Source organism: Pseudophryne corroboree, chromosome 4, assembly GCF_028390025.1.
Source record: "Pseudophryne corroboree isolate aPseCor3 chromosome 4, aPseCor3.hap2, whole genome shotgun sequence".
NCBI classification, from domain to species: Eukaryota; Metazoa; Chordata; class Amphibia; order Anura; family Myobatrachidae; genus Pseudophryne; species Pseudophryne corroboree.
This window is the reverse complement of record NC_086447.1, coordinates 434,159,492-434,168,522: the sequence shown is the minus strand read 5'-3', so window position 1 is coordinate 434,168,522 and position 9,031 is coordinate 434,159,492. Positions and strand designations below refer to the sequence as shown.

General features: G+C 42.0%; 1 non-coding gene across 1 annotated transcript; it reads right to left on the bottom strand.

Moving 5' to 3' along the window:
* Window positions 1–701: 701 nt before the first annotated feature.
* Window positions 702–820, bottom strand: LOC134913069 (5S ribosomal RNA). Its single transcript, XR_010177002.1, has one exon. It is a non-coding gene; the product is annotated as a 5S ribosomal RNA (ribosomal RNA).
* Between the last annotated feature and the right edge of the window lie 8,211 nt (window positions 821–9,031).

The following is a 9,031-nucleotide window of genomic DNA, read 5'->3' as shown; positions in this document are numbered from 1 at the left end:
CTGCTTGTTTGATTATGCATAAATGCATATAGCAGAGGATAGTTTCAATCTGCCTACCTCTGGGTTATGGGCCCAGCATGCATCCATTGCAGTACTCTGCTGCACATGTAAGTGCAAGAGATCATGTACTCCAACCAGTAAGTACACCACGGAAATAACGTGTGTATAAACCTGCATTACCGTGCATGTGGTTACCAGCAATAGTGAATCTTCCTGTAGAGTCATGCTGTACAAAAACAATTAATAAATTAAACTCCTAACAACACCCCGCTCCTCCAGAGTCTAAGTGTTGTAGGGCAGCAACTTCTGAGAAAGAACCAGGAAGTAACATTAAAAGAAATTTTTTTTTTTTTTTTTAAACACCTGTTAAACCAGGATCTGAACCAGTGTTCATGCAAACACAATGTTCACTGTGGCCGGAAAGCCTAACCACTTGGCTACCGAGCCACCTGTAAAAACAATAAGCAAAACTGCTGTGGTGTGGCCATGTCTGCAGTGCTCAACAGATAGTGTTAATAAGCACTGAGTGCTGATCAATTATTCTTGCTTACTGCAAAATAGACTTTTAATGTCAGCATATTATATATACATATATACAACAATGTATATTCACACATGTTCAGACTTTAATAAATATATATATATCTATATATATATATATATATATATATATATATATATATATATACACACACACATAGTATCTACAGCACCTTGTATTCCCAGGTGGTCTCCCATCCAGGTACTAACCAGGCCCAACACTGCTTAGCTTCCAAAATCAGTTGAGATTGGGCGTATCCAGTGTGGTGTGGCTGTAGATCCCCTATACACATATCCTGTACACAGGTATAACACATTTTTACAAGTCTGAACTAAATGTGACCTCTCACAGGCTTAAAACCTGAGATGACTGCTGCTTGACCACAGCTTAGTTAATGGGCCCTTCTAGTGGCCGGCGCCGGGAGCGCGCTCTGGAGAGCTATCCTGACTGTAAAACCTATAGTAGGTTTATATTGATAGTGTAAGCCCAAACTGAGCTATTTTTAACAGTTTAAACTAGCATGTATTAGTATGCAATCTAGTTGGATCACCAGTTTCCCAGATGGTAAAACAGTATGCAACCCTGCTTAGCTTCCAAGCTCAGATGAGTTTGGGCGTATCCAGTGTGGTGTGGCTGTAGATTAAAAATACCTACAGCACCTTGTACTCCCAGGTGGCTAATCAGGCCCAACACTGCTTAGCTTCCAAAATCAGAAGAGATTGGGCGTATCCAGTGTGGTGTGGCCAAGTGATTTAAGCCAAAGCTGCTGCAGGTGAGTGAACTCACACGGCTCCACAGATACTGATTTATAAGCACCATGTGCTTTACAATTGTTATAATATACTTACTTTACAACAAATGAACAAAACCAGTATTTGGCTGCCACAACCATGAATCAGATTTGCAGTGTTTAGGATAATATCATTATAAACAGTTATGATATAAATAATTATGTATATCCATGTTTTAGACATGGCAGGGAAACTGCTTATTAGTAATTGCTGGTGTCTTACTCATGCAGACAGACAATACAACCAAAACAAAAACAAAGACCGACAACTTGCACGACTCAGTAAATAGCACTAAGGTGTCTCTATTATATCTGGCCAAGTGCAGTGCACGCCAGCCATATGCCTTCTCCCAAATTCCCCTTAACACCCCTGCGCCTTCAATGGAGGAGAGATGTAACACAGGAATTTCTGGAAATACAACAGGAAACATGGTTAATCTTGCTTTAACCAGGACTTCATAGCCTTTTGTAAAACATATGCAGCTCTGCTGTATTCCCTTATCAATAAGAGTTTAATCATGAGATTTTATCCAGTGACCCTGACATTTCTGTGTGCAGGGAACATCACTGTGGCAGCAAAGTTACTCACTAGGCTAAGAAACCTGCCTTTTGACTCTCATTTGTGTGTCCCCCCATGCTCCGTATACCGTTCTCTATACACGGAGCCGGGCTATGGTGGAGAGGGAGCCCGAAGCGGCATCGAGGGCCTGGGCCACACACACACACACACACACAGTGTCCCACACAGTGGGGCGGCAGCGTGAGCTGACCGCCCCGTTCAACATACCTGGACCCTGTGGTGAGGGCTATGACGGGCCTTCTCTGTAAGTTCCGTCCAGCCTTTACTGCAGGTTTTAGTCCTGCAGGTGGTAGTGAGGGAGCTCTTTTTTGAGAGGTCCGACACCCACAGCTGCTAAAGCAGCCTTCACTTATCCCGGACCCACCTATTGGAAGGGGGGGAAGGGATGTTGAAAATCGTTGAAAAAAGAAAAACTTAGAAAAAAAAATCCAATGAAATGTGGACCTCTGTGGCAGCAAAGCCACAAGCCTACTAACTGTGTCGAGCACAGAAAAAACACTGAGGTACTCAGGGATATGGAGGGGAGGTATAGTCCCAAAATTAATTTATTCAGTGCCTACTTCCTGTGGAAGCCGTCCATATCCCAAGAGTACTCCAGTGACCCCTAGTGGATGAAAAAGAAATATAATCTGTCAATCTGTTCAGCACATGGGCTGTGTTTAACCATTTGCATAGCTTTAATTTATAGTGAGTACCCTGTATATTAGAGTTCCTGGTTCCAGCATCTGCTGTTCTATAGTTTATCCAGCCTATTTACTAAGCTGACACACAATAGAAATGAACCCACTCTTTAGAACAGAGAATTCTATAACATTCCCTCACTCAAAGTATAATAATAACCACATGTACCAAGCAGTGGATTTTGAACTTGTCACAATCTTGTCTCAATCCTGCCTCCCAAAAATGTCCTACAGTATCTCTGACCGGTGTGTTGGTAAAAGGGCTGCCAAGTGAGTACTTGGAAAGAAGAGGACTCTACGCTATAGTTATAAGGGAGTAATAAAAATCAGGGACTTGCGGTGAGGAAAATGGCTCAGGAGCAGTGGCGTATCTATAATGGGAGCAGTGTGTGCGGTGCACATGGGCCCCTGGTTCTAGAGGGGGCCCACACCGCACCAATTTCTCCTATACTTACCTTTCTGGCGTCCATCGGTGTGCGTGTGTGGGCCCCCTCCTCTCCCGAGTCCCGTAGCCAGCAGCGCTGTTAGCTCTCTGAGAGAGCACTTGAAACTCTGGCACAGTGCCAGAGTCTAGAGCGCTTGGGGGCCCCCTTGGGGACTACTATGGCTTCTGTATAGAATGTCAAAATGTCTTTTAGTAAATATTGTACTGTGGTTTGGAAATAGAACCCACCATCAATCCGCGGCGGGTCCCATTGGTTTCTAAACCTTAATCAAACCCACTGCTTAATAAATTTGGCCCTAAGGCATAGGTTCCAAAACGCGGTCCTCAAGGCACCCCAACGGTCCTGGTTTTAAATGTATCCATGCTTGGCCACAGGTGACTTAATTAGCACCTTAATCAATTTGATTTAACCTAAAACCTGGACTGTTGGGGTGCCTTGAGGACTGTGTTTGGGAACCTCTGCCCTAAGGGGTAGATGTTGCCCACAGTAACCAATCAGATTCTACTTATCATTTATCTAATACCTTCTAGAAGCTAATAGCTAGAATCTTGATTGGCTGTTATGTGCAAAATCTCCACTTCTATGAACCCACACTTTAGTAAATATACCTCCAAGTGTTATATCTGACTGTGACATTATGTGGAAGTGTTTTAGTTATTAGAATATTTATCTATATCAATTTGAGTGAAGAATCAGAGGCACTACAATGTGCAGACACACATGGACCAAACATGATCATTCAGGAAACCAGTAATGCCATTAAAATGTGTAAGATTTTGCTCCCAATCTACAATTGATACCAAACTGATGTGCAAATGTAAGTACTTCCTCATAGTATTAGGAACAAATGCAGAAAAATAGGTCCATTAGTTAATCAAGGAGTAGAATCAGTCTATTTACTCCACCTCCACAATGTTTCTCGTCCCTAACAAAGCTGGAAATTAATGAGAAACCCCATCTTTTACAGAGAAGATCCATAGACCACCACAGATATATGATTTACCACAGTAACGTACATATAAACTTCCAGGAAATTATGATCTAAAGTGGCATTGCTCTAATAACATAAACGTAGAAAACTAATATAAAAAGTTTCTTCTTTGTAAAGGGTTTGTATGTAGAATTAAACACACACACAGATGGATCTTGCCTTATTTGTGTGCATGCTCCGTAGCGAGCAGTCCTGTCTATGGACGATACAAAATCAAACGCAACCCAGTTGCATTATCACTTGCAGCTAAAGGGGTATTCACACAGAAAGAGCTATGCAGAGTTGTATGTACACAAAGATAAACTTGTTTTCAGACGGCTCACTTGCACCAGTGATGGAGCTGTTGCAAATGCATACTATCCTATTAGGTACGATCTGTTTGCAGCTGATAAAAATGGCCTGATTTTTGACCAATGGTCATTATCACGCTATCCAATTATAGGCCGTATTTATCGGCTGAAAAAGGACCGCGATCATGCAAAAACACATGTTTTATCGCGGCTCTGGTGGCTGTTTATCACGGATTATACTTATTATAAGCATAATCCCCAATAAGTGACGGTTTACGGAGCTAATTGGATAGCCCCCGTGAGGCTATTATCAGCAGTAAATCACCACTGCTAATAGGATCCCCCCTAATAGTGAAGATGCCTATGAAACCAATCATATGGACCAGAGAAGTGCTGTCACATAGATGCATTCATATAGGAGAATACCCACGGGAGGCAATCAATTTGCCGGCTGGCGGGATCCCGGTGGTCAGGATACCGACGCTGGAATCCCGACAGCTGACAATGCCGACAGCTGGAATACCGGCTCACGGGCTATTCCTACTCGTGGGTGTCCACGACACCCATAGACTAGGAGTAGATCTTGTGGTGTGCGCAGCAAGCCACCGAGCCCGCAAACAGACTCGTAGTGCTCGCGCCCCTGCCAGCATTCTGGCTGGTGGTATACCGCTGTCGGGATACTGACAGCCGGCATCCCGCCCACTGGAATTGCATATGTATTTCAATACCCACATTTCATCCATATATGCAGTGTGCCAGTAATTACTGCCAACTTGTGCTTAAACCTTCATTGACCCTAAAGTGCTGTAAGTATTTTCTGCTATACTGAAATAAATGTAACACATTTTGTAGAATAGAAAAGCTCCACAAAAAAACTGCAAGTATTAAAAATAAATAATTGCCTAGCACCATGATGCTGCAAAGAGATATTTTACTGTACATTACTTATGAGACGATGTTTAGAGAACAAAAAACAACAACAAAGTAGGACAGTTTAGTTAACAAAAAAGCAGTAGAACAATGGGTTACAAGGGCAAGCAAAGTGTCCTTAAGCATCTAAAGAAATGTATTTTAGCTGTAACCCATCATATAGTTTTCCCATCTCTACACCAACCGTTTGCTCTGGAACATTTTTGACAGTTCTCTTCCTTTCTGTTCAGTGCCCTTTTTATAATCCTAAACCAGTCTTCAGGTTATTTTATCCAAGCTTTTGATCCACTTCCAAGGAGTACATGAAACCTGTCATAAGTCTCAGAGTAGGAGTAAAATACTATTTGTAGTGTATAAAAAAAAAACCCCAACAACTACACAAGTATAATTTATTCTGCAGACACAAATGTCCTTTATTCTCCTTGTGTGCTATTCAATGACATTTTCCTGTGTTTCACCCCCCTCTAGTGGAACAACTATGTGACAAAAATTTAGAAATAGCAAACTGAAGTGTAGTTTTACGGAGATGTAGTTAATCCTAGAAATTACTTTAATATTAGAAAATTTCAGAAATCAACATCATTTTAAGTAGTTCTAAGAACTAAACACGGCAACATTTTCTTTGACCTTAGTGTTTTGGCTTCTGTTACCAGTCAACTTTTACATACAGCAAGAAAAACTGATAGTATCATATGGTCCCAAGACATAGTATTAACCTGCAACAGTATCTAAAATACTTACCATCTTTGGTTTCATTTAAAGTATTATATGACTCTGCTTTCCATAACAAGAGTCTCTTCAAGAAACCTTGATCAGGGCTCACTACTAGTTCAGATGCTGAATTTGATCAGGGTTATTTTGAGTGTTTATCTAAGGTTACCATGAATGAATAAAGTGCAAAATGTGTTTTATGTGTCGGAATGTTTTGAGTAAAGCTGAATTTAGCTGCAGTGCCAAGTTCAAACCCTAATCTTAGTGGCAACCTTGGATGGCAGTCTGGGCATCTTTCCAAACTGAAAATTGCCACAGACGTACAGTACCTAGCTTTTAAGCAATAGGCACTATTAAAGCATATGACAAAGTGAAATTGGTAATGGAATTATAAAATGTGAATGTAAAGACAGAAGTTTATTTTTGAAAAATAAGGAAATGAGCACGAAAAATGAAATAAGCCATTTGAAATATCTCCTCAATTAATGATAGTATTACCTTGTCTAAATAAAAAAAATGATGATTAAAAAAAAATAAACATATAAATAAATAAAACAAGAAAGAAGAACTAATAATAAATTCAAAACTTGTCCAAACTTGCCATTGCAATTTGTTGTAGTGGGTTAAAAAAACACTACCGTTTGGAGTTTGTGGGGTTGGTGAGACTCATGTTTATTTGTTTTCCATGCTACTTTTGGCTTTTATTGACTAGGCACTTTGTGGTATAATACGACTAAATGGCCATCTTGCACAAGTGCAGTAAGAAGCTGAGGGAGCCCTTCCTCATAACGCTCAATGTCACCAGGACACACAGTCTCTCTTCATACCGAAACACTGTTTGAATGTACAGGACTGTTGCCTCTTATCAGCACGTGGAGTCAACACCATCCCAACACCGCACCCCTGCCATCCCACAAGCTCTTCCCCATTGCCCTGGCATTGCTTCTAGATGTAGTACAAGGAGTGGCAAATTATTTAATCCTCAAAGAGGTGCTTACCTCAAAAGGGACATGCATTTGTTGGACAGGGGCATGGCTGTGCATCATGCCACTATTTTTGTATTTATTTTTTGTTATGCTGGGGGTATGCTGTGATGTCTCCTGTCCCTCTACCTAGTGTTTGTATGCCATACACATGCAGCAGCTAAGAAGGTGGCCTCCCAAACTTGATCTCCCTCCATGGGACACTGCAGCCCGTGGGTGAGACAGTATTCTGAATAGCTGGATTTTCACACCAAAATCAGTACAGTCGGGAGGTCTGTTGCTGATAGTATTCTTATTGTTGACCAATAATAAACAATTGGAAAGGAAATGCACTGTTAAAGTCAAGCCAGTAATAGCCAGGGAGCGTATGTAATGCACTTACCTGTAAAATGTGTAAATATCACTTTAGACACTATAGGAATCATTTATTATACATTATTTGAGGTTATGTCCCCGAAAACACTTGTTTTCGGTGGTTAGCCAAAAATATCATGATACCCCCCCCCCCCCCCCCAATGTAATAAGGAGGGATCGCAGCAGGTATCTCCTATACCTGCTGTGATCCCTCCATTTCCGCATGCATCCACATCCCCTCAGGTTTCTATGGGGGATGGGATGCTGCAGAGTCGACCCTAACCAATATGATGCCCTAGGTAAGATTTTGGCTGGTGCCCCCTAGCACCACCGCTAGTTCTGCCTCTGATCCTGCACCCCTTTCCCAGCACCGCTCTCCCATAGCAGTCCTATAGTTTAAATAGGAACAGTGCGCACATTCGGTGCACAGCCCAGAAATGAGGTGTATTCTTGCTGGGAAGGGGCATGGCCACACAATAGTGCCCCCAATTCAAATTAGGCCACACAGTAGTGCACCGTTATTCACATTTTATCATGCGATAGTGTCCCTAATTCACGTTACAACACACAGTAGAACCACTTTACCTTATATACGTTACTCCTTACAATAGTGCCCCTTATTCACATTACATCACACTGAATTGCTCCTTATTCACATTACACTATACCATATTGATCTTTAGTCACAATAGAACACACGAGTGCCCTTTCTATATATTATGCAACACAGTAGAGCACTTTATACACGTAATTCCACACATTAGTAATGTCCTTATACACATACCACACAGTAATGCCCCTTACACATGACACATATTATTAATGTCCTTATAAACAGAATGCGCCTTACATATTATGCCAACCTTTATTAATGCCCTTATGCACATAATGTCCCTTACAAATATGCCGCACATTATTAATACCCTTATACACATAATGACACACACAGTGCCCCTTATACATATGCCGAACACTACTGCACAACCAACCCACCTGCACACAGCACTCACATGGCCGCTAACACTGTGACCTCTGCCTCTGCTTGGATACAGATGTGTCCACATACATCTTGTCTCAATATGCCATGCACCAGGAGATGCCTGGCGTGAGTCAGCTAGCAGCTCTGCTAACTTCGGGCGCCTTTTTTGATGAAAATGCATCTTATTTGTACTACTATGTGGCTAGGATACACAAGTAGCTTCTGCTGATTAAAATGATATGTTGCATGCCTATATTATGTGTGCGACTGTGGCTATATCTGCATATGAAATGCTATGTTACAGTGATTTCCAGGGATACATTGAAACGTAGCATTTTTGTATGCAGATTTAGCCGCAATCACACTCAGAATAAAGGCATGCTGCATATCATTTTAAGCAGCAGAAGCTGCGTGTGCCCCTAGGCGCCTAGTTGGCCTATGCCTAGAGCTGGCTTTGGGATGGATGCTGCCCGATGTATCAATATTGGCTCCTCCTGCTACCACAATTTTCTGATTGTGGTAGCCCATTGTAGCCTATGGGCTACACTTCTGGATATGTACTTCTGGCAGGATTCCCCAGGAACCCTCCACCGGAAATGGCCCCAGTGCACGGTGGTCACTATGACTGCACATGCGCAGTGGCCCAGGCTCCTTACCCACTGCATCACAGGGAAGAGCTCCTTTCGAAGACCCTGCCGGTGTAGGGTGATACTGTACATCCACCCTGTATGATCGCATCACACAATGCGATCTGGG